Source organism: Dysidea avara, chromosome 9, assembly GCF_963678975.1.
Source record: "Dysidea avara chromosome 9, odDysAvar1.4, whole genome shotgun sequence".
Taxonomy (NCBI): Eukaryota; Metazoa; Porifera; class Demospongiae; order Dictyoceratida; family Dysideidae; genus Dysidea; species Dysidea avara.
Genome location: NC_089280.1, coordinates 31,860,998 through 31,885,696, shown reverse-complemented (window position 1 = coordinate 31,885,696; position 24,699 = coordinate 31,860,998). Strand labels below are relative to the sequence as shown.

Genomic DNA, 24,699 nt, shown 5'->3' with positions numbered 1-24,699 from the left:
GCTACCTGGCAAGTGTTCAGAGATAAAACTGGTCAGTGATCAAAAGGTACCTGTTTAACACTTAAGAAATGTTTCCAAAGTTGAAATCTAAACATAACGATTATTATTTTTAGTGGCGCTTAGTACGGACGAAGTCGACATAAAACTGTTCTGAGTCAATGTCAATAGATGAATTTCATAAATTTTAAACCGTTGCCCCTAGCAACCTAAATTTTGCATTATTTTGTAGGTGTGAATGTCAAAAGTAATATTTCCAATTTTTAAAAAGATAGCATATATAGGTCATGAGATATGACATTTTAAAGTTTGTAGTTTTCCCATACATTATCTATGGGAGGGGGTAACAGTTGCCCCTTCTGGAAATCACATAGATAATGTATGGGAAAACCATAAATTTCAGAATGTTGTATCTCATGATCTATATACTCTGTCCTTTTCAAATTTGGAGATGTTAATTGTGAGATTCACACCTACAAATAATGTTAAAATATTAATTGAGAAACGACATTAATTGAATTTGTTGTTTTCCCACACATTATTTAGTGTGATTGCCCAGAAGGGGCAACTGTTGCCCCCTCTCATAGACAATGTATGGAAAAATGACAAACTTTAAAATGTTATATCTCATGACCTTTTTAAAATTTGGAGATGTTACTATAGACATTTATCCCTACAAATAGTGTAAAATTCAGGTTGCTAGGGGCAACTTTAGTTATTATGAAATTCATCCATTGTTGCCATTACATGCAATATGAATATTGCATGTTCACTAAGTTACTTTTAGTTTTAGCTTCATCATGTTTGCAAGTTTTTTTAGGCATTGGCATTCCAGCCAAAAAGTGGTGAGGCTGTGGCCTCACTGGTCGCACCTACTCTGACGCCCTTGATGTTAATGTAGTCTTTCCAATTTGGTTAGCAATACTAACCAAGTAGAATTAGCTAATCAGGAATGTAGCACAACTGAATGTAGAACACGAGACAATGACTAAGTTAAATCTTTATCAATTGTAATTAGCTAATACTCAAATTCTTAACCATGTACACCAGATGTTTCATTTGCCAGTTAGATACTTTTATGGATGTTTCATTTATTACAGCCAAGCTGCCATTGATGAGTTTATAATACTGACTAATATTCTGATAGAGAAGAACAAGAAGCTATATTCTTGAGTATGTAGTTGTGTATGTGTATTCTATACAATGAAATTGACTAGACAGCAATGCTTGAAATACATATGAAAATAAAGTGTATAATAACCTTGCAAATACAGTCAGTGTTCCTTTTAAGATGAAAATTAATTCTATTTCCTGTCTAATTCAGCAGAAATGCACTTTGGAACACGCTAGCTCCATTTTCCGTCAATGTAGTACAGGTCAGCATCTCCAACAATGGTATAATGAGGATCACACAGGTAAAGATGGCAGTCTTTCCATCAATACTCTTCCATTCTCTGGACTTCTAAGGGATTGACATGGTTTCTCTTTCTCTAAAATATAGAGTGTTGCATATACTATAGGTCCTATATACACAAATATGCAAACAGCTATTGGCTTGAAAGTTTTAGCTAATACGCTCACATGAAGGTCACAGCCAAGTAGTAAACAAGCTACTGAGAATAATGAAATAATATTCATGATCGTATTTGTGACCAGATATTACAAAACTGATTCAAATTGCACACCAGGCATAATAAAACTAACACCACCAGTGGATAGCTACTATAGGGCTGAGACAAAGAGTTCAAAACTTCGAAGCTTCGTTTGGTTTCATAACATTTGGATGCTGCTTTACCCCTCCTAAGCTTTGGATACTAACATGTTAAACATTAAACCAGTTGCACAAGTATTGTCACTCCTTGTGGAAGCTGCCATTTACACATTTTTTTGGTGTAGTTGTAGTTTAATCAATGGTTATACTGGAGCTATAACTAAGTGTAGGAGTTTGTACTACAGTACAACTGCATTTCTTATTTATGGACATTTCTGAGATATGGACTGCAGTATTATGTGGTGTACCAGACAGTCTGGAAAAGAGAAGTTCCTAGAAATTAAATATATATACACAGCTGCTCTGATTGTGACCATTGATCCTCCACAGGTACCACTCAGTGTGTTTGTTAATGACAGCTTGAGATTGTTTTGCACAGCTAAAGGTCTACCTGTTCCTGATGTACACTGGTATGAAGGCAATACTCCTATTATCCAGCCATTACCACAACTCTACCTGGTTCCTACGAAATCTACACACTTTACCAACTATAGTTGCTAATATATAAACTATTTTAAAAGTGACTGACTTTAAATACAAGTAATGTTGTCATTGCTGTTAGTTAGTGCTATGTAATTTAGTGGGCAGAGGTCACTACAAAGCACTGTAAAAATGCATTATAACCTAGCAACCAAGTAGTAGTTATTATCAGTGGAATAAACAAGCTACGTAACAGGTAAACAACAGCCTTTCAGCTCCTTCCTTGTACTTTTATCCAACCCAAACATCATTATGGTCAGTAGACTACAGAAATTTGCGAAGTTCTTGCAACTATAAATTTTAAGCACATGTGCACTTGAATTGAGAAGACAGTTCAAAATATTACTTACTTTTCTAACACTTACACAATTGTTTTGGATAATGATGGCTCTTCAGGTCATTGAGATATACAAAATAGGTGTGTTTCAGACTGTTTAATGTAGCCATAGTGACACATATGCGCTAAAAGTTGTGGATTGCAGAACTCTGCAAAACCTTGCACAAGCCATGTGACTAATTTGGGCTGTCCAGACAACGTAAGTGCCTGGATAATAGAGGTCCAGATTAGATAGATTCCACTGTATAGCCATGACTGAAGTAGGGATTAAATGTTCACTGGTCTAGCTGCAGCTGTAGACAACCTTCCTAGTTTCATAGTTTTCTCAAATGCATAAGTTTTGCTTTTACTTGTTTTTTTTCACTTTTTTGTAACAGCATAATTCATTACTTATGAACCAGTGATTACTGCAACAAAATGGATTTAGATGCAAATTAACTGCATGACTGAACGTGCGTCCCAACTATCAATTAACGAAAAGTGATGTGGCCATTCAACTTCATTTTCAGCTATGCTCTGCCCATATTATAGTATCACAAACACAGAAAAGTGTGAGAAGCACCTCTGCAATCAATCCACTCACTACATAAATTACATATGACTCTCATGTCAGCCAGCACTGAAGCCATAAAACATTACTGTGAATCAATACCTATGCGGTGTTGGAGAGGAGAAAGAAATGGACATTAATGAGGCCAAAGGTAAGTCTATCATGCATGTACTGTAGCTGCTATGGTTGGTAAGTGATAAGGCAGGTCTTGGGCTGAAGCAATGTTGAACAGTGAAGAAATCAAGCTCATAGCCTTATAACCATTACACATACTTAGCAGAAAACATCAGTTAGTAAGTTAGCAGGCTGTCAGCTGGTAAAAATATCAGTTAAATAAAACTTTTCAAAGATTCCTTGTTGGAAGGGTATAGAGTTGCTCTGAAGGCACATGTGTGACTATCTTTGGGCCTTACCACCTATTTACTAGCATTCACTAAGAATGTAGTCAACAGCTAAGTTTCACATTATTTTAGATAGATTTTTATTTACTGAGGTTGTTTGTATCAGGTGAGCTCAAATAGGGGTGGAAGGGAGGGTTGGGGCAAAATGCCATTTACAAATAAAAGAGGAATGGAAGGGAATGAATTAGACCAAGTTATGGGCCATTTTTAGAGCTCAAAACTTGTTAAAATGAAAGGAAATTTACAGCGCAGATCTTTATCCAACACCACAGAGCTGTACAGCCACACACAACAATCTCCTGGTTGGCCAGAGCTCCATCAAGGCCTCAGACCACTTGTGGAAAAGGCAGCCAGCAGAGGCAGACTTTTTTAACCCAGCTGATAATGACTGTGAAATTTGATAGGGTATTCACATAGCTTAGCTTTGTGCTTGTTGCATTCACATTTGTGACTGGATTTTGGAACAATCCAAATTGTGCACGAGAGATTTGAGATAAACAGCTTTAAAGAATTTCCAAAGATAACGAGCATGCATATGAAATGTACACAAGAGATGTATTGATCTATTACCTTTCAGACCACTTCCAGAGTTTCCTGGCAAATGAGATAGAAAATCTGAGCAGTTGGACAAGCAAAGTAACATCATAAGTGCTCACAAAGGGGCAGAGATGGAAATTTGGGTTTATCAAAAACCAGCCTTACTTTTCCTTCATGACAGCTTGGCAGCATTGGTTTGCAAACTATATTTTGCAATTACATCAGTAAAAATCAAACTAAGTGGATATTAACTACACTACCATACCTTTGACCCTCAGCATTACTCAAACTATACTCGAGGCTGGTTTAAGAGATGCCTTTTCTGAGTGGTGTGGTGAGCTGGAGTGGCTGTCTCTGGATTTGTGAAGGACTTGGTTTGACAAGAATCAGTGGTATACTGGTGATATAGAAAAAGTTTTTTGAGCTGACTTCGCTGCATATCAACCACTAAGAAGCCAGCACAGCCCTGTATAATCTTGTGTCTGGACGTCAGTTGTCACAGTGGTCTGGCTCCTTTGAATCAATCTCTTGCCCACCTCACCACACCACACCCCACCAAACCATACCATACAACACTATTGTACTGTATGATAATATTATAGCTATACGCATACGTACATAGCATTCTCTCCTTACATTCAACAGTCACAACAGTCAATGCTTCGGTGTACAATTAAAGATGGTAAAATGCTTTACAGGTGTTACTGTCTGTACATTCCATCGCCATGGTGGTTTATGGTATTGTTGGTTGTATATAGTTCAGTTATAATTTTGGGTGTGAAGTACATGAAAAAGCAGATGAAGTGTAAGTGTATACACTTTCAAAATTGTTATTATTTCATTATGCTAGCAGAAGGTGAACATACCAATGCCAATCATTGCATGCTCAGAAGTGTTTGGAAGTCACTAAAGGTGCTGTCAGTCCAAATTCATACAAGCAGTATTTCATTTGGTGAAAAGGCTAATGACAAATTGACTAAATGGAATGGGCATCTGTGTGGTAAATGTGAAGTAAAAAATCATGTTGTTTGTATGTACAGTACACCTATGCTGGATACCAGATTTTGAGATGTTATAATTTGGGCTTTTCCTGTTTACGGTTGAAGAAGTTTTTCCCCTTAAGATAAGTGCATGAGCCACTTATCTTCTACACATAATGTGACCCCAGTGGCCCCAGCTCTTCCATGCATGCAACTCTTGTTTTACGCAAACAAAAACTGTTTTATTGTTCTTGCAAAAATACAACCTCTTACATAACAGATATTGAAATCATACATGTTGAGGGTGGGAGTGTGATGTGTGGCTTCAACATAATCATCAAAGGGTAATATGTACTTCAGAGGCTTCTCCATTGAAACTGAATGGTGAACTTTACAGTGTCATAAATGGAGGGGTATGTCTTACATTCAATGGAATGCTTTTAATCTACTTTTAGCAGGTTGAAAGGCACTACCTAACGAGTGATACAGGAAGGCCATGCGATGTAACAATCGTGAGTTATTAATCATTTTTGAGGATCCACTTCAATGTATACATACTATTACTGTACTGTATGTGACTGTTTTTATGTTGCAATAAAACATTGCAAGGACTCTGGATGTTGTGCAAGTTAAAATAAATAGTAGAGCCATTCTATAAAACTTCAGACTGTATGAAAATGAACTATACTAAGAAGAAGACTACAACATCTTTATCCTGTTTCGTCTTAACAGGTCACCATGCACAATACAGTTTTTATATCTTAACAACTGTTTTACTATAAGAATGAGTCAATTACCATTTCATAACACCAGAAGTTGATAATAATGCATACCAGCCTTGAACACTTAAAGTGACATCATCACTGGTCCCCACTGATTAGTTACAGTACAACAATACACTCCTCCATCAAATTCAATAAGATTAGGAATTGTTAATACTGCTCCATTAACATCAGACACCTTATTAGGAAGACTACTACTACCTCTCTTCCTCCGTGATACACAAAATTTCTCATATTTACACCACCTACTGTAGCAGTGAACTGAGATGTTCCTTGCTCATGTCATCAATCACTGGATTAGTTGGTGTAACACTGATGGATAGTTGATCTTTGTACATAGCACAGTCAAGATGACATGCTAGTGGCATTCACAACTAATTGATGATACATTGCTTGAGCAACTACCTGTAATCACATTTCTAGGAATTGGTCTGATGAAGTGCGATAATTATAACCATATGTGAGAATATACTAGGGATTCCTTGGGAAATTTTTTATGACAGAATCATAAACTGATTAAAACCATTAGAAGTTACCTTGTTACCACCTAGGCAAGACTAACAATCAGTACATTTCAATGATTCTGGTAGTACTGTATGTTTTCTTGAAATTCTGCAGTTGACTTATGAAGATAAATACAAAGAAGTGCAGGTCAAGACATTAGCCTGGCCTCTAACAATCTTCTACAGGTGAATATTAATTTTATCAAGTAGATTCCACAACGTGCATCTAGGTATCCTGTGTTTGCAACTATTCATTATCCCTTTCAACCTGTGGCAAATTTTATGTCTCTTAAAGCAAATGGTGATGTGTATTTCTGTGTATTAGGGTTTCAAGTTTGTCACAGTACTCTGAAAGGCTGGCTTATAAAACTGCTGTCATGTTGAGATTTAAAATCAGTGATGTGATTTTGGCTGAAGTGCTGCTGTACAATAGTGCCATAAATCCAACTAGTGCCACATTATGATGGTACTAGTTGGATTATAGTGAGTTACGGGGTACTTTGAACAATAAAACATAGCTATATATATAACCACCTGTTAAATATTGTTACTAGTAAGGTTGGTACGTAGTTCTGTTTGTATAACATACTGTAATAGTGAATGTGACAAACTAGTTCCAAGAAATGTGACTTCACACCTATATATATAGAATCATCCATATAAAGCTAAAAATACTCACCTAGTGCTGTTTTCATTGGGCCAATAGGGCATACAATAGTCTGTAAGAGTGTCTGTTGTCTTTCCAGGCACAGGTTTTGACAACTTGTAGAAAACATAGTAAAAATTTTGTGCAATGCACTGTGGTGTCCATCTGGTACAAGTAGTTTAGTGCATATTTGTAACCAGTCTGAGAGGTTTCACTCAGCACTGTCATATGGATCCCACTATGATTCAATCAAGTACTGATAGAGTGCTATAATATGCACACAAAACACAACCTAAAATGTACACAGTAACAGAAGTTAACAATAACAGTCATTATAGCTAACACACACACACACACACACACACACACACACACACACACACACACACACACACACACACACACACACACACACACACACACACACACACACACAAACCTTACTGTGTATGGAGCCATATAGTCACAATTCCAAGTTATTAGACATTTCTTGGAAATTGGTCTGGTTATGTGTTAAAACCATACAGTAGTTCTGCATATTTTTATAACAGATTGAATAACAGTAGTGGTAAATTATTTTTTCACACCTCGGTTTCACTCCCTAAATTCCAATGCTTTCAGTGGTCAGCCATGCAGATAAACAGATGTCAGTGATCTAGCATGATAATCATTGAAAATATGAAATAGGACTAGTTCCAAGAAATGTGACCACTCCTAGAACCATCCATAAAAGGCTAACATCTTAATGACTAGTACTGTTGTTGTTGAATTTATGGCATAACACACAGTATAGTACTCCACAAAGGTATATATTATACAAATGAAGTAGATGCGTTGGACTACATAATTACACAGCCTGACATAAATTGTAATATATAGCTTAATAACATATCCCCTGGGATCAGGACAAAACCACTAGTTTGTTGAGGATATGTTGGCCATGGCTTGGAATTATATACCAAAGACCTACATTAACCATTTATACACACAAGTCTTCAATAAACTATATAGTATAGATATGTGCTGACCTTTAGCAGCAAAGAAATCTATAAACACTGATTACAAGGAGGTACAGTACATGTACAGTCATGCATATATATGTTATAACGCACTTATGAGGGATATGACTAATATATTATAAGCACTCTCCTTCAAGTGCTGTGTGCTCTCAGGAGTCATGTGCATATTTCAGTCATATCCCACATAGGCATGTTATAACTACAATATTATAGCAATATTGCTGACATATACACATACCTTTTGAATGAATCTTAGTACGACAATATAGATCAAAGGAAAATACCATACGTAGGTAGCAGCAATTTACTGTTGGAGATCTCCAAACTAGGGGGAGGGGGTTCAGCCCATGATGTTAATTTTTATGAAAGCAACTATAATCTAAACAACTAGGATTAGTACTTAAATAATGACTAAGCAGCAATACTGTTCGTAGATTGTGTATTCAAGTACAGCAAAGATTATAATAAAATATTTTACAATTCAATTGTAAATACATTATTTTCATAGTGTGATATTAAGGAGGGGGTGGGAGTCTGAAAGTTGGTGTCATTATGATGTTAACAACTGTTAAGCATAGCAAAATTGGTTTAGAGACGTCCTCTTACACAATATCGTATCACAACATTAATATAGTCATTGTTTTAAAGCTCCTAATTTATGTTGGGCTCATGGCTGCACACCTATGTATGATATTGGGGCATTGACGCAAGTAATTACAATAGCAGAAATACAGTGTAAATTTAGTGCAGCAGAGTGTTTGTTTGGTTATTGTATATACTATGCTACTCTTCCTACACAATGTTGAAAGGTTAAGTCAATCTTTGCCATGAGTTTTGATGGGTTAAGTTCCTATAGTTATTGCTTTCTTTAAAGTGGTCAGGTATTTTGTTAAAATTTTTAGATACAGTACATGACTGACATGGTGTGCACAATAATATGTACACTACACTAGTACTCTGCTGTAGAATTTGTACACATATTGTCAGTACAGCATTTAAGTATAATATTATGTATGTGAAGTTGTGATGATCTATACAGTATCAGAATATGCAGACTCGAGGTCTTGTACACATGTTGACTTACATATATAGGGACCAAAAACAACATACTACATGTATTAGCAGTCACAATCCAACGCAAAACATGGGATATTAGTCGCAACACTGAGACTATTAGACAGTTCCAAGAAATATAGCTGCACACCTGGACTGCCTATTACTACTACTACTACTACTACTTATTACTTGAAGCTTGCAACTGTGCACGTACAGGTTTATACAAGTGCAGGATTGCATGATGAACATTAATATTAAAGCAGACATACAAGAGCATATAAATATGCACCTACGTATCAAAATAGCTAGCATTTTCAACTTGACTGAATTGGAACACAAGTGCAATTACTATAGCCTGTAAGTATTGTTTAGCTATATTCAAGACAGTAGAACTGACTAGTAGCAAAATTATATTGACAGCCATGTGAAAATTGGAAGCATTATTGTCATATATATGTATTAAGTTAATTGGAGATTTTTTTTTCTGTATACTAATTGTTTGTGACAGGTTATATTGCTAAATGACAGGGTAGCTACAGTTGAGATCAACTTGACGTAATGAAGTACATCATTCTTGGAGTAGTGTTATTTCAAGCAATAATGCTTGCAGCCTGCCAGTCTAACAGCAGTTGCAATAACCTTTGTGCAATTTCATCATCCGGGAACTTCACAACTGATTGTGCCGCTGGAAATCTCAGGACCTTTTCCTCATGCCTATCTAGATCAAGTTGTTTGACTGCAGATCTTTTGGGAAGTCGCCTAACAGATCAGTACTGCGAAAGTGGAAGTTGCATGATCACATGCAAAGGTAATTAAAAGTAATTGTAGTTATTTGGTCTGCCACTGGATAATGTTGTGTTTTGTATGTATTTTAATGTACGCATTTTTATTGATTCTATCTTGCAGCTGTATTACAGAGATAGCTAGCCATAGCTAATATTTGATCAAATCTACCAAAACCATTCAAGGCTATTCACGCATTGTCTTATTTTTATTATGTAGATAACTGACTATGAAAATTATTATAGCGAAGTTCACCATCAGTTATGCAGATAAGGCCAGACCAAGTTACGTAATTCACAGTTTATTGTCACCGCCCGCATGGGTTTTTAGGAATAGAGCAATAATTTCATAATTCATTATTTCGCACGTGATAATCATTGCTTATGCTTCCGGACTCATTTTTGTATATTAAAACATAGTGTGTGCAACAAACGTACCCAGCCTGGACTCGTTAGAACCTTAAATAAATGGATTTCTAAAGAGAGACTGCATAAACGAGTGGCTAAGTGTTAACAGTGACGTATTCACATAAGCTTGCAATTATTGTTAAAGTACCTAGCAGCTGTGTGAAGCTACTTTTTAAATGTTTTTCCATGTTAAAAAAAATTAAGAAATATCTCCCGCCCGCATGACCTTTTCAAATATCCCGGACGATAAACTGTGAATCAACTTGGCCTGGCCTAAAGTAACCAGTCTTCGCATAGCCAGACCATTTTCTTTCTTTTGCGTGGGGGCAGCGGGGAAAGAAAAGTCCCCGCCCCCACAAGGGTTTGGCTACGCGAGGTTAGTAGCTAACATAGGCGGCGGAAAGGGGGGGGGGGCTAGGGGGCTAAAGCCCCCCCTCGGTCTGCTAAGGGGGGGCTTAGCCCCCCTCAGAATGATATCACACCGAAATTATCTTTCTTGGAGTGGGGCTGAAAACCGTGATAAAGATCGAGATACTCTAATAGAGCAGTCACTCTAATAAAGTAGTCAGTGTGTAGCGAGCTATGAAAGGATTTTTATGTAGTTTATCAGCTAGAAATGGTAGCTGGTGAGGTGGAAAGCTCTTGTCAGTTGGTTGCGACCTTTTTTTTTTTTTTTTCTTGGTCTCACCTTACCAAGCTATAGAAATAAGTCTGGGCCAGCCCAGCCCCCCCTCATATCAACTACTTCCTCCGCCGCTGGTAGCTAACAATAGAAAAATTACCTGCACGGCATAACAAACAGGGTGGGGTCTTTGGGATCTCTAGACTTCCCTCTCAGGTTGAATTGAACCTCGACCAGATAATCTAAAAGCGAAACTGCAAGCAACAGAACGCGAAAGCTTCCATTGATTATTGGTTGACCTCCCGCGTATTCCGTTGTTTTCTTGAAAACAACATCACGCGATCATGATCATGTGATAGCGCACATGATATGGATTACTCAGCAAACTACGAAAGACTCGCTTACTGTTTCTGGGGTGTGACTAAAAGGAGGAATGGGAAATGGGAAACGGAGTACGTATTTCTCTTTAGTGTGTTTTCATCATATGGGCGGTAATGCTAGCAAATGAGGGCATCAGAAGTCGAAATTTAGTATTTCAATCCATTATTTGTCGTTCCATAGTCTTTGCTAGGTGTAGTTAGAGTGACCATGACCAAGACTGATTGAAAGCACTAAGTAGTTCTTCAAGTGTTCTCAGTATTGTGCAAACGCGGCCTCATTCTTCCAGCATGTGCATGATCTCATGATTATACCTATGGTGTGATTACCGATGCAATGTCATAAGTTCTCCTGTCACTGCTGCTAACACTATTATATTGTACATATGACATTGTAGCTACCAGATGATAGCTCATGTGACATGTTTAATGTAGTCTCAGGTGTAGTGGTCGGTGCATGAGGTAGTAGTACAGCAAAAGGGAATCTCTTATACTTTATCATAATCAAAAAATAATATGCTTATTATGACATGTACTGTAGTTACTACAAACATTGCAAGGTGTAGTACTATAAGCTACCCTAGCCCACTATACAGTCATGATAGCACAGAGCTGAACATATACCTGGTAGTGCATTGGTGTCTTCACATCACCATATCCTTCACAAATAAAGCTGGATCAGCTTTTTTGGAACATATTATAATCTTTTTGAAGGAACCGAGTACCAATAGCTGGCTAGTGAGATTTCACTCTACCCAAGCTACTACCAGGCTATGCTGATTGCACATATGCCATATGCATGTATCTACATATAATCATATTATGTGCATGGCCATGCACATGTGTTATTAGTAGCTACTTTAATTCATAATTCTTGATGAATCGTAAATCTGATTAGTGCCGAACTTCAAAACACTCACACCACGTGATTGTGATTACGACTGGGTGGCGTCTTTGTGAGGACCGTCGTAAGCAACCCTTTTCAGGCTTGGCAGTGGCTTCCTTGTTCCGTGGCATGGGTTTTTAAGGTTAACTGCTGTCATTTTCTGTACTGTGGTTCTTGTGACTACTTTTCAGATAGTCACCGGAGCGTTAATTAGGGATGAGTCGCTCTAAGCGACGAAAGGCTGCTAGTTCTACTGCTTCAGCTGATGAGGCTTAGACGGATGCTTCTGTTGTACTGTGGTGTTCATGCCAGCAGCCTGAAGCGGGCAGATTTATGATTTGTTGTGATGTTCAAGGACCAGGCTGTAAGATTTGATATCATGGTGATTGTGTTGGTATAAGCAAATATCGTGGAAAGCGAATGGAACATGATGATATTGACTTTATTTGTCTTGTTTGTTCTGTTCATGATTCAATTGAGAAGACCGTCAACTCTACTACAATGCAGGAAGCTGATCTTACGCAAGTGAAGACAGTGGGTCTTGCATGTGCAGCAAGTCCATCTACTGCTTCCGTTTCCAATCTTAATAATTCAACTACTTTACATGTGGGTGTTCCAGAGTTACCATCATTCATCGGACTATCTCCTCCGTCAAGTTGACTGTGCACTTCTTTTCGACAAGCTTCAGATGATCTGTGTGCTAGTCTTGCCCTGGTTGCCAGACATCTATGTACTGATATGGTGGATCCTGTTGGCCTTACTGCCTTTGTTGCGTGTCGACTTATTGCTCTTGATAAATGTCCAGGTGTGAGGCCAATTGGTGTAGGTGAGGTCGTTAGAAGAATTATAGGCAAGGCTGTTTTGGCTACTGTTAAAATGGACATACTTGAAGCAGCTGGCCCTCTTCAACTCTGTACTGGTCAGGATGCAGGCTGTGAAGCTGCAATACATGCAATGCGTTCTTTGTTTGCTGATGAGAATACAGAGGCCGTATTGCTAGTTGATGCAAGTAACGCTTTTAATAGTTTAAACCGTCAAGTTGCCCTCCGTAACATATCTATACTGTGTCCATCCTTAGCTGTTATATTAATTAACACCTATAGGGCTAAAGTTCCTCTGTTTATCGATGGTGAACATTTATTTTCTTCTGAGGGCACAACACAAAGCGATCCATTAGCAATGGCAATGTACGCCATTAGTGTTGTCCCTTTAATTGATGCAATACATGATTGTGAAATAAGACAGGCCTGGTTTGCTGATGATGCTACTGCTGCTGGCTCTTTGACTGAGTTGCGCAAGTGGTGGTCTGCCCTTGTGTCTTTGGGTCCTGCATTTGGCCACAATGTAAAACCATCTAAATCATGGCTGATTGTGAAAGCAGAACATCTAGATTTAGCTAAGAATCTTTTTGATGGATGTGGTGTGGGTATCACAGTGGAGGGTAAGCGTCACCTTGGTGCTGCTATAGGATCTCCTACCTTTGTCCAGCATTATGTGAATGAGAAGGTTGAGTATTGGGTGTCTTGTGTGCGGAAGTTAAGTGTGATTGCAAAGGCTCAGCCTCATGCTGCTTATTGTGCTTTCACGCATGGTCTTATTAATAAGTGGACATGTTTTTTACGAACGCTGCCCAGAATTTCTGACTATCTTCAACCTCTTGAAACAACAATTTTTACAGAATTTATTCCTGCTGTTACTGGGAAATTTGTCAGTGATTTAGAGCGAGAGTTGTTTTCTCTTCCAGCATGAATGGGAGGCCTGGGTCTGTGTAACCCTTCTGCTAATGCTAACTTTGAATTTGATTCTTCCATTCAAGTTACCTCATCTTTAACCAAGGAGATCATTGAACAACAGACTTGCTTTAGGATGTCAGTGGTTAGTGCCCAGCGTCAAGCTAAGGCTGATGTTATAGCTTTGAGACATCGGCAGCTGGTTTGTAAGCAATCGGAACTCACACCACAGTTGCCAGCTAGTTTACGTTGTATTGTTTCTTTATCTAGTGAGAAAGGTGCCTCATCATGGTTATCTGTGCTTCCTATTGAAGAACATGGTTTTGCACTCCATAAAGGTACATTTAGGGATGCACTGTGTCTACGATATGGTTGGTTACCCAATAGTCTACCTGCTAAGTGTGTCTGTGGTCATGGCTTTACTGTTGATCATGCAATGAATTGTGCTACAGGTGGTTTCCCTACTCTACTTCATAATGAACTTAGGGACTTCACTGCTGCTGCTCTGTCTGAAGTATGTCATAACGTGGCCATTGAACCAGTGCTGCAACCCCTGTCTGGTGAGTCCTTTCGCTATGCCACAGCTAATGTGGAGGATGAGGCACGTTTAGATGTAAGTGCACATGGTTTTTGGGGAAGTCGTCATCAGAAGGCTTTCTTTGATGTTAGAATTTTCAATCCAACTGCTCCCAGTTATCAAAACACAGCGGTTTCTTCCTTGTACAGAAGGTTTGAAAGAGATAAACAAAGGATGTATGAACAGAGAATAAGAGATGTTGAAATAGGCTCATTCACTCCATTGGTTTTCTCCACTTTTGGAGGAATGGGTAGTGCAGCTACAGTTGCTTATAAGCATCTAGCTTCTATGCTATCTACTCAACGGGGCCAATCTTACAGCAGTGTTGTATCATGGATTAGATGTTCCACCAGCTTCTCTTTGCTCAGGTCAGCAGTGACCTGTTTGCGTGGAGCAAGGTCACACCGTGGCAGCCCTGTGACTATTGGAGCACTTGACCTTGCTATTTCGGAATGCCAAGTGTTGCCATCTCATTGATTTTTTTGAGTTTATAGTCTTTTTGTCCAGCACTTTTACCATCTGGTGCTGGGGGTGGTGGCAAGGGGTGCAGGCACCCCGGGAAAAAAAATTCTTGTTTGATCCATTAGTTGCTCTAATGCCATGGCAGTAGGCAGTAGTTGATGCAGTGACAGGAGAACTTGAGTTGTGACGCTGGGTATAGAGTAATCACACCATGGTATAATCACAGCAGGAGGTACACAAATATGAGATCACATGCTGGAAGAATGAGGTATGAGCCTATGAGGTCAATACTAGTGAGAACACTTGAAGAGCTGCTTTCAGTCAGTCTTGCTCATTGTCACTTCTAGCAAAGTCACACTGACTGTAGTGTAGAACGCCAAATATAATGGATTCAAGTTTTGACCATGCACTTGACTTTGTGTCCAGCTTGTACCTTCACTGACGACTTCTGACGCTCTCACTTGCTAGCAATACCGCCAACATGACGAAAACGCACTATAGAAAAATACTCCGTTTCCAATTTCCTCATTTCCAGTTTCCTAATTTCCCATTCCTCCTTTTAGTAACACCCCTGTGTCTGTGAGTGGAAGAGCTGGCAACCGGCTGCAAGGAAGCAATGACATTAGTCACTGATATTGTTGTACAGGTACGTCTGATTTGTATAATCTTACCTATACTGCCGGTCAGTGTCGGGACAGTTACTTTTTAAATGTAACTCGTTACATATTATTTACAACTGAACTATTTAGTTACAGTTACATATTACCCATATATCAAAGTAATTATAATATTATCACATATTATATTACTCTGTGTCCACAGCCTTAAGCTGTCACATGTGAAACTACCACTTTATCACGTGACATGTTTGCGTTGTTGGACAATATGTAAATCTTGGTTATAAGCAAGAAGCTGGTGAATAAGCTTCATTCAGTAGGCTTCATTACTTCGTAGTGGCTAGGCATTACTCAGTATATTACTAAGGAGATTAGTAACTTCATTACTTAAGTAATGATATTACATAATATTAAACTCGTTACAGTAACTTCATTACTTAGGTAACGCGTTACACCTGCAAGTAAAGTAACTTGAGTTATATTGCCTGTTTTTACAGCATATTTCGTTATATCACTTACAGTAGTTACCAAAAAGGGTGATAATATTATCTAATGAGTTATACTTATGTAACGTGTTACCCCCAACACTGCTGCTGGTACTTTGATGTAGTAGCTATAGCCCGTGATTCAGTTTTGCAATTGGTTCTGGCAATAGAAAGTGTGAGGTTTTTGACATTAGTGTGTTTAACACATTTGCAAGTTCCTATTCGCATTCTCCTTTGTGCCGGTGCTATGTAGCTAACTAATGAGCAAGAGAAGATACGTACTTATTATTTTGTTTTGTTTTGTTTTAATTTAACTGCTTTTCCAGTTAGACACTCAGTGGAGGGTGAACACTGGAGGCAAAGAGTTTGAGAAGCTTACTTCTCTCCTCTGGCTTTTTCTGCTCATGGAGGCATGGGACTAACAGTGTATAAGAAACTAGCTTCCATGTTGGCCGACAAGCGGTAAAAGAATTATAGTCACTGTTGTATTGGTTGAGATTTAGACTTTGCTTCTCTCTATTAAGGTCACCAGCCATCATGTATTTGGGGGACATTGTTCTTCTGTATGCTGTTCTGCATTTGCTAGTAATGATCTGGCCTATTCTGAGTAGTGCCGATACTTTAAATAGCTTTCTTATAGTAGCTGGTGTTATTCAGCTGTCCAGTGCTTGACAGCCAGTGCTGGGGGTGGTGGCAAGGGCATTCCATATAGCCCAGGAAAAGTACTTTTCTTTTGTTTTGGGCTGAGGCTATTGACACCAATTATCGGTGTCAGTAAGTATAGTCTAAAGCTATTGACACTGACCAGCAAAAAGACTTAGACTAAAAACGTAGAAAAAAGAAACAAAAGTTGCACTATATCATAAAGCAGAATCCCAACCCTTAGCCACTAGTCTACCATGCTAACTTCAACTACTAGTGACAGCTAGCTGCTGAGTTCTTTTCTTTTCTACTTTTCACCACATAATGTATTACCATCTTGACACATCCCTTCATGCTGTATTTTCCATGCACACATGTGGTGGTGCTTTAACTATAATGTAATGCACCCAACCGCATCCAAAATTTGGTAGGGATGGCAATGATAAGATCGATTCCCTTTAAATTAACTTGTAACTCTGGGGATGAAGAGCCTACCAGTGGTCTAGGTTTAATTTAAATGGTGGGTTTAATAGAGAATAAATGTTTTCCATCTGGGATATAGGCATGTCATAAATTTTGACAGATTTGGTTCATGTTTATAAAAGTGGGCAGGAACATCTAGAATGTTGTCCATTGCTTTTTTTGGTTATTGGGTGAGGTAATAAACTTGCTTCAAAAGTGATTTGATATAAGTACTTCAATTTTCACTAAAATGGTGTTTGACTGGTCTATAATAAAAAATCAAATCAACTCAAACTTACGTAATGAAGTGCAAGGCTGGTTTACTAATCTCAGACATCTTTTTGGACCTTAAATACCTTATTAAGCAGAGTTTCATAGTGTTCATGTACCAACGCAAGCTGCTTACGCTATGCTTTAGAAACTCACAGTGTCCATTACCCAAACATTTCGAAAGTATAGTGATCACCATGTAATGTACCATTAATGGCGATTGGTTTTTCTTTGCCAACTGGTCTACAAGGGCACGTGATTTATCTCGGCTGTGCTTGAGACCTCACCCAGAAGACACAGAATGAATTGAACTCCAGTCCCCACATTTGGCAGTATGAATTACAGAGTGATACAGGAGTTACTTCAGTAATTCTTCAAGGAAGGAGAGTGATGAACAACAGCTCCATTATTTGTAATAGCTACTATATGCCAGGAAGTTTTGTATGCAGTAAGATAGATCTACTGCACAGAGCAGTCAATTGTAATTTTTTATAACAATAATAAGTATTTAACTTTACTGTAATATTAGTGTAAGGTAACTGTATTATAGTGTCTGGTACTTGTTACCAGAAAATCTTTAGTACAATTGTATATAAACTATTTAGCTCTTTGTTGTACCACCACAACTGTATCACTATACAGCTTGTAAAGTACTGTAATGTATAGAAATAAGCTGCACAAACAGCACTATAGGTTTCCAGCTAGTTAGCTAGAGATGCACAACATTCTTGTTAAAGTTTACCTAAAATTTTTATGTATGAATGCTATAACTGTAAGCCGGGATGTGTGCTGAATCATGTATGTGAACTTTAGGGAGATTACACTTCATGCAGCTCAGAGTCCTCCTCATGAAAAAATCCTGGATCCGCCTGATCACGTTAACAACATTGAAACAAGTTTTTAAATGCCATTTGGGTACTTTTGGATAATAGCATGGGGGAAGCAGTTAAACATGGGATATAACATACAGAACAATAAAATACATAGTTATAGTAGAATAAGTGGAAAGATACTTATACTGATTAGCCACTTGAAATGGTAATAACGAATCGTGTTAGCTAATAATAAAACCTTTAATTTGATGACAATAATACACTCACTGCTACTGTTGTTTCTTGAGCAAGAAACTACTCCATTGCCCCAGTCACTCAGCTGTATAATCAAGAACATATTGCCTATCACACAAGCCTGTTTGGCTTATGCTGTCATGCAGTTTTTACACTGATGTTTTTCAGAGATTATTAAAAATAATCCCTGAAAAACATCAATGTAAAAACTGTTCACATTACCTAATTACTGCAATTTACCTTTTTTGTTGTAAAATAAATATCATGCAGCATAGTAGTACCACAGTAATACTGTATATTAAGGATCATGAAGTTTGCACTTTCTCACAAATAATATTGACCAGAAACCAGCCACACAATTATGCTCATGATGCCTTGGCAGTGCATAGCCAATCCCAAAAGTGCTTTTAAAATGCTTCTGGTAAATTTTAAATTTAATGGAATATTCTACTGACTGACTGACTGATGCTTTTAGACAAGTGTGAATCCCTGGTTTGACCACCTAGTGTGGCACTTGGCCAGTATCAGGGTGGCCTGCAGATTAAAGTCTGGCAAGGGATGGATTTTTTCAATTCCCATCTAGGTATTTCTCCTGTTTCGCTTATAGTTAAAGATTTTTGCTTAGGTTCCTTGGCTAATGGTAAGTACCTCATACAAGCTGTTCACCCTCCTGTGCCTAACTGCTAAAGCAGATAAGAAGAACAAGAATGATTCAATAATTCTTCATCCCAACTGGTTCCTTTTGACATACTGCAGTATGTACAATGCATGCATCAAGGATTTACCTTTGCAGGGATAGATCGTCAAGCTGGCAAGACGAGGAGCACAAACAAGCTCACGTTCAGACCAATAAAAAGGCAATCCTTCTGTGGCCATGCACAGCAGTTGATACGTTTATGAAGTTTCACACAAATTGCACTTCTTGTTATATTTATTGCAGCTGTGGTCAAGAGACAAATATTGCATGAGCTAGGTGAAGCCAAGTGCTATGTTTGGCATATGCAGTGCTTTTACTGTTTTAATGTACAAATCCAGAATTGCAATCAAGAAGAAGATCCGCAATTAATACAGCTTATCCTTACCTAGAATTCCACGGTGACAATAAGAAAGCTAGGATCTACCCGTGATTAGCAAAAGGGTTATCTGTAGCAATCAGTGCCAAGTTATCACACAAGTAAAAATCCAGAATTCCGCACTGGCACTGATAGACAGGAGGATGAGAACAACCAAGGAAAGCTAGCTATTGGAATAATGGACAGTTTGTGCAGGTAGCTATTATTGTTGTTCGCAAGTGCATGTGGCCAACAATGCAGTAAGGTTGAAGGAGCAGCCACTCAAGAATTTGCTGGAGTTAGCTATGATGCACACAGTTCAGTAAACGATTTAAGACTGATTTTACATCTGCACTGGGACAGGAGAATGATTAAGAAAGGCTAACTATTTGAGCTTGCATAGCTATGTATCTTTTCATATAGTGCAGCCAATAGTGCACTAGTGGCCAACAATGCAGCAAGGTTGAGGACATCAGTATTGAGCAGCAACTGAAGAAATTCTATGGACATTTACAATGGCAGGCAGTTTAGCAGACAATTTAAGACAGTCGTACGATTATTATATGTGTGTGGTCATTGATTTGTTGTTGATTTCTATGGTAGTGGGAGTAATTGTGGGCATTCCAATGTCTTCATGGATTGTGTTTATGGTTGTGTTACATTCATGCAAAGTGTGCTTTATTGCCATACAAGGGAAAATATAGCATACTTTTATGGATAAAGCACATTCTGTTACATAAATTTCCCCCCATTGAACTTAGATGGTATACACTATTAAAATGTTGTTTCAACTTAAAGGTTTTGATCTCAAAAAACAACTTGACTTTTGTTTAAAGTGAATAGCTCATTCCACCCTAAAGTTGTTACGATCATTTTTTATAGTCAATTCTTCGAATTTATCTTCCCTTGGGGCATAAAATACCAATGGGCAGGTAATGTCATGGCTAAGGAATGAAATTGCCAAACAAGAACCAAGTTTTTTCTTTCAGCAAGATCTTTAATTTGTAACCATGTTTTAGCCATGTAAAATGCCTCAGGGAGACAAAGACAAAAAAATTGTGAATTTTCAATGCAAAAATGGCTGTAACAGTCACTCTTGGTCAAATCTGCAAAGGCAATTTATCAAATAATAAATGTCATTTTGAGTGCAATTTAAGCGGAAAGATTCATAGTTGTATCACAAAGGACACATTGCTGCCATTCTACTATTTGTTTATTTTTTTGTAACAATGTCTGGTGAATCAATGTATACTGCATCAAAGGAAAGAATGGCACTGCCCAGATGTATTACAAAAATCAGTATAGAGAGTTAATGCGTGCCCTGACTGTATAATCTGCCGGAAAGCAATGTGATACATCCAGTTTTCAGCTTGTTCCATCCATTGTAAGCATTACAAATGAAAACAGTATGAGAAGTACCTCTGCAATCAGTGTGGAAATTGCGAGTAGACACACACCAAGACTATCATTGTACTGAGAAGTGATGTGCATGGCTATTCTTCTCAGCATTACAAATAAAGAACAGTACAAGAAGTGTCTATCCGGTCGCTGTAAAAGTCTTGTGACAGCCAGCTACATTGAAGCCATCACATATGATCACACATTTACTTCAAATCAACACCAACCATAGTGGAAACAGCAATGGCCACAAAGGAACTAGGACAAAGGTAAGTCCATGATCGATGGATTTATTGTAGCTGCTGTGGTTGCCGGGTTAAAGGTACATCTCGGGCTGAGGTGATGTTGAACAGGGAAGAAATCAAGCCCATATAGCATTGACCATATGAATATTATAGTTTGTGTTATGCTTGGCTTAAGGCATCAGTCAGTATGTAGAAAATTCAGTTGAATATCAAACTTTAAATATTCCATCGAACCTTTTGGGCTTGGGATTACTCTGAAGGCATTGTTGGGTTTGTTATGCCTAACCAAGCTATCATGAATGAAAAATTAGGCTGGTATTTTTGGCCAGGAAAGCCCGAATCTCCGTGATCCCTACTATACAGTACCACCATACTGTATGATAGACAGTCTGCAAAGTATGCAAGTGAGCCATGCCACTCACACCTGAACCATTCTTTTTATAATAGTTGTACAGCTATAATTAAATTAAATAGACAGCAGACACATAACTTATATGGGTGCATTTACAGTGTCTCAGTGTGCTATATTAATCAAGTCTAAGTTTGTTATAAGAACTACTGTTATATTGTATTATAATTACAGGATCTCAGGACATTGACTGTTCACTGATGTGCAAAAGAAATGAAACAAAAAGGGCACTTGAAGAGAAAAGGCAAATCAATGTGTTCTTTAGTTTTTGCAGCGACTGCTTCCTTTTTGGAAGTAAGAGTTACATAGAATATTAAGCGACTAAATTCCATGTGTTGCAAATATGGCTGTTGTCAATCCTTTGTGTCTATATGATGGTACAGTATTTATGTGTTAGAAACTCACAGTACTACTAAATGTTTGTGCAGTTGGGAAATAACAATGAACACAAAATTTTATGATTTTCCATCAAACCTATATCACCCAGAAACTAACATTAATTATTTGCCACTACATCAAGGTGGTATTGGTTGAGTATATATATATACTAAAATGAAAACAGCATTGGGGCTGTAAAAAAGGCGTTGCCAAGTAAAATGGATGAATTTAACAAGCTTATTCAACATGACTGGTAAGAACAAGGATTGATACCAACAAGTAAATTGGAATATTACCATGATCAATCTATATAAGAACAAGGACTGATATCAAGTTGTGACGTTTTCTTTGTAGCTAGCAATACATAGCTATAATAAAACTAGAGCAAATACACTTGCAACTGTTAATGAATTGTCATTTGGCCACTTTTAAAATCACATGCTTTACAAAAAAAGTGGCCGAATGACAATTTAATAACAGTTGCATGTGTATTTGCTCTAGATTTATTATAGCTGTAGCTAGCTACAAAAAGAATGGGTAATACTGTATTCACTTGGCCACAATCACTCCTTGTTCTTACTAGTAGTTGGTACATAGATAATATGTGACTGGGTCTGGGAAAACCGGTATTATCACCCATGTCAGCAGATTTGATTTTTCACCATTAACACAAAGCTAAACTATCAAAATTCATTACCAAAATCAGCTGGATTTGAGTGGTCTACTTTCGCTGGCTGCTTTTCCCAAGCACAGTGGTGATCCGTACAAGCAGTCTGAGGCCTTATTGGAGGTCTGGCCAGCCTGGAGTTGGCTGTATGTGGTTGTACAACACTTTTTTGCCATAAGCATTTATTTATAATGATGATGCATTTTTAAAAATGTTATTAAATCTACAGGTTGGCTGGCTTGTAGCACAAATCCCTACAACTACAAGGTATCTTGTTTGTAGCTGAACTCTCTTGTGGAGTGACTTCCAATGTTTCTAGACTCTCTATAGAGTCATATGTTAGAGCTGAACTCTTTACAAGATGACTTGTTTGTAACTGAACTCTCTACAAGGTGGTTTTCTGTAGTTGAACTCTCTACTGGGTGACTTGTTTGTAGCCAAACTCTCTACTGTGCACAGGATGACTTGTTTACAGCTAAACTCTCTACAGGGGTAAATTATTTGTACTGCCTACAGAGTGACTTGGTTGTAGCTGAACTCTCTACTGGCTACTTGGTTTGTAGCTGAACTCTCCACAGGGTGATTTGTTTGTAGCTGAACTCTCTACAGGTGACTTCTTTGTAACTGAATTCTCTACTGGGTGACTAGCATGTCGTCTGGGTGTCTTGTTTGTAGCTGCAACTCTGTACAGGGTGACTAGTTTGTAGCTGAAATCTCCACAGGTTGATTTGGTTTGTAACTGAACTCTCTACATTGTGACTTTTTGTTACAGGGCAACTTGTTTGTAGCTGAACAGATTATAGGGTGACTTTTTTGTAGCTGAGCTCTCCAAAGGTTGATTTGTTTGCAGCTGAGCTCTCTACATTATGACTTTTTGTAGTTAAACTCTCTAGTTGGTGACATAATTTGTAGCTGAATGGGTGACTTATTTGTTACAGGGTGACTTTTTTGTAGCTGAACTGCCTACAAAGTGACTTTTTGTAACTAACAGGTTTGTATACATAGCTGAACTCTCTACTGTGTGACTTGTTTGTAGCTAAACTATCTACTAGGGGACCTTTTTGTAACTGAACTCTCTACTGGGTGACTTGGTTTTGGCTGTACACTCTACTTAGTGACTTTTTTTTATAGCTGAACTCTTCACAGGGTCATTTGCTTGTAGCTGAATTCTGTATCACAGGGTGGTTTGTTTGCAGCTGATCTCAGTACAGGATGGCATTTTGTGGCTGAATACTCTAGAGGGCGATTTGTTTGTAGCTAAGCTCTCTACAGGGTGACCTTTTTGTAGCCGAACTCTCTACTGGGTGACTTGTTTTAGCTGAACTCCCTGCAGGGTGACTTGCTTGTAGCTACAGGGTGACTTGCTTGTAGCTGAACTCTCTACAGGGTACTAGTTTATCTCACGCCCCTTCAGGAAAGTGTCAATAGGGAAAATTAGTGTGGTTTCTATGAACGACCATTTAATTGAAGATTAAAGTAGGAATGGAAAAGTGCAGAAGACAGACATTCATTGGAACTATACAAAAGGCACATACCACTAGTGAGTTTGTTGCCGTGGCATAAAATGGTTGCTGTGCGCTGCTCTGTTTGGCCTCTAACCTTGTGACTGCAGTCAGGTAATTAAATGAAATTATATTTGAGTTATGATGATTTATTCAAAATCCAGATACCTGTGTTTTCTTGTTTTTATGCTGTAATTGATGCTGAATGAAGTATGACTATTCCCTAAAGGTAATTTTCACCACATATGATATTTCCAAAATGGTTTTAGATGCTGCTTTTTAAGCTATGCATGTCACTTTAGGGGGGAGCCCTACTAAACAGTATGACTGTACTGTGTATTATGTTATTATTATTATTATTACTATTGAAGTTATGTATGTAATTGTTATCTTGCATAGGAGGTGAAATGACAACAGGTTCTATCAGTATTGTAGCCACACTAATTGTAGCTACACTGGCTACTGTCTTCTGAGTCGAGCCGCTGCTGCTTCTGATACTACTGTAGATATAGCTTGACTTTTTGTTCAGTTACAAATAGGCTAACTTCACATATTTCATGCATACATATTGAACATAATATTTGCTTAGCTGTGTGCAAAAC

At 38.0% G+C, this 24,699-nt stretch overlaps 2 long non-coding RNA genes across 8 annotated transcripts; one reads left to right on the top strand and one right to left on the bottom strand.

The window, feature by feature from the left end:
• Nucleotides 1-1,121: 1,121 nt before the first annotated feature.
• On the bottom strand, nt 1,122-11,165 carry LOC136267067 (uncharacterized). Of its 6 annotated transcripts, none has more exons than XR_010706485.1 (7): nt 11,032-11,165; nt 8,242-8,328; nt 7,572-7,639; nt 7,424-7,516; nt 7,018-7,276; nt 5,851-6,240; nt 1,122-1,487 (listed from the first exon to the last, which is right to left on the bottom strand). It is a non-coding gene; the product is annotated as an uncharacterized lncRNA (long non-coding RNA). The 6 variants fall into 6 exon arrangements; XR_010706488.1 differs by having other exon boundaries at nt 5,851-6,193; XR_010706486.1 differs by having other exon boundaries at nt 7,018-7,251.
• On the top strand, nt 9,370-24,699 carry LOC136267066 (uncharacterized). 2 transcript variants are annotated; one of them, XR_010706483.1, is made up of 4 exons: nt 9,370-9,416; nt 9,568-9,867; nt 21,725-21,844; nt 24,497-24,699. It is a non-coding gene; the product is annotated as an uncharacterized lncRNA (long non-coding RNA). The 2 variants fall into 2 exon arrangements; XR_010706484.1 differs by having other exon boundaries at nt 9,377-9,416; nt 9,588-9,867.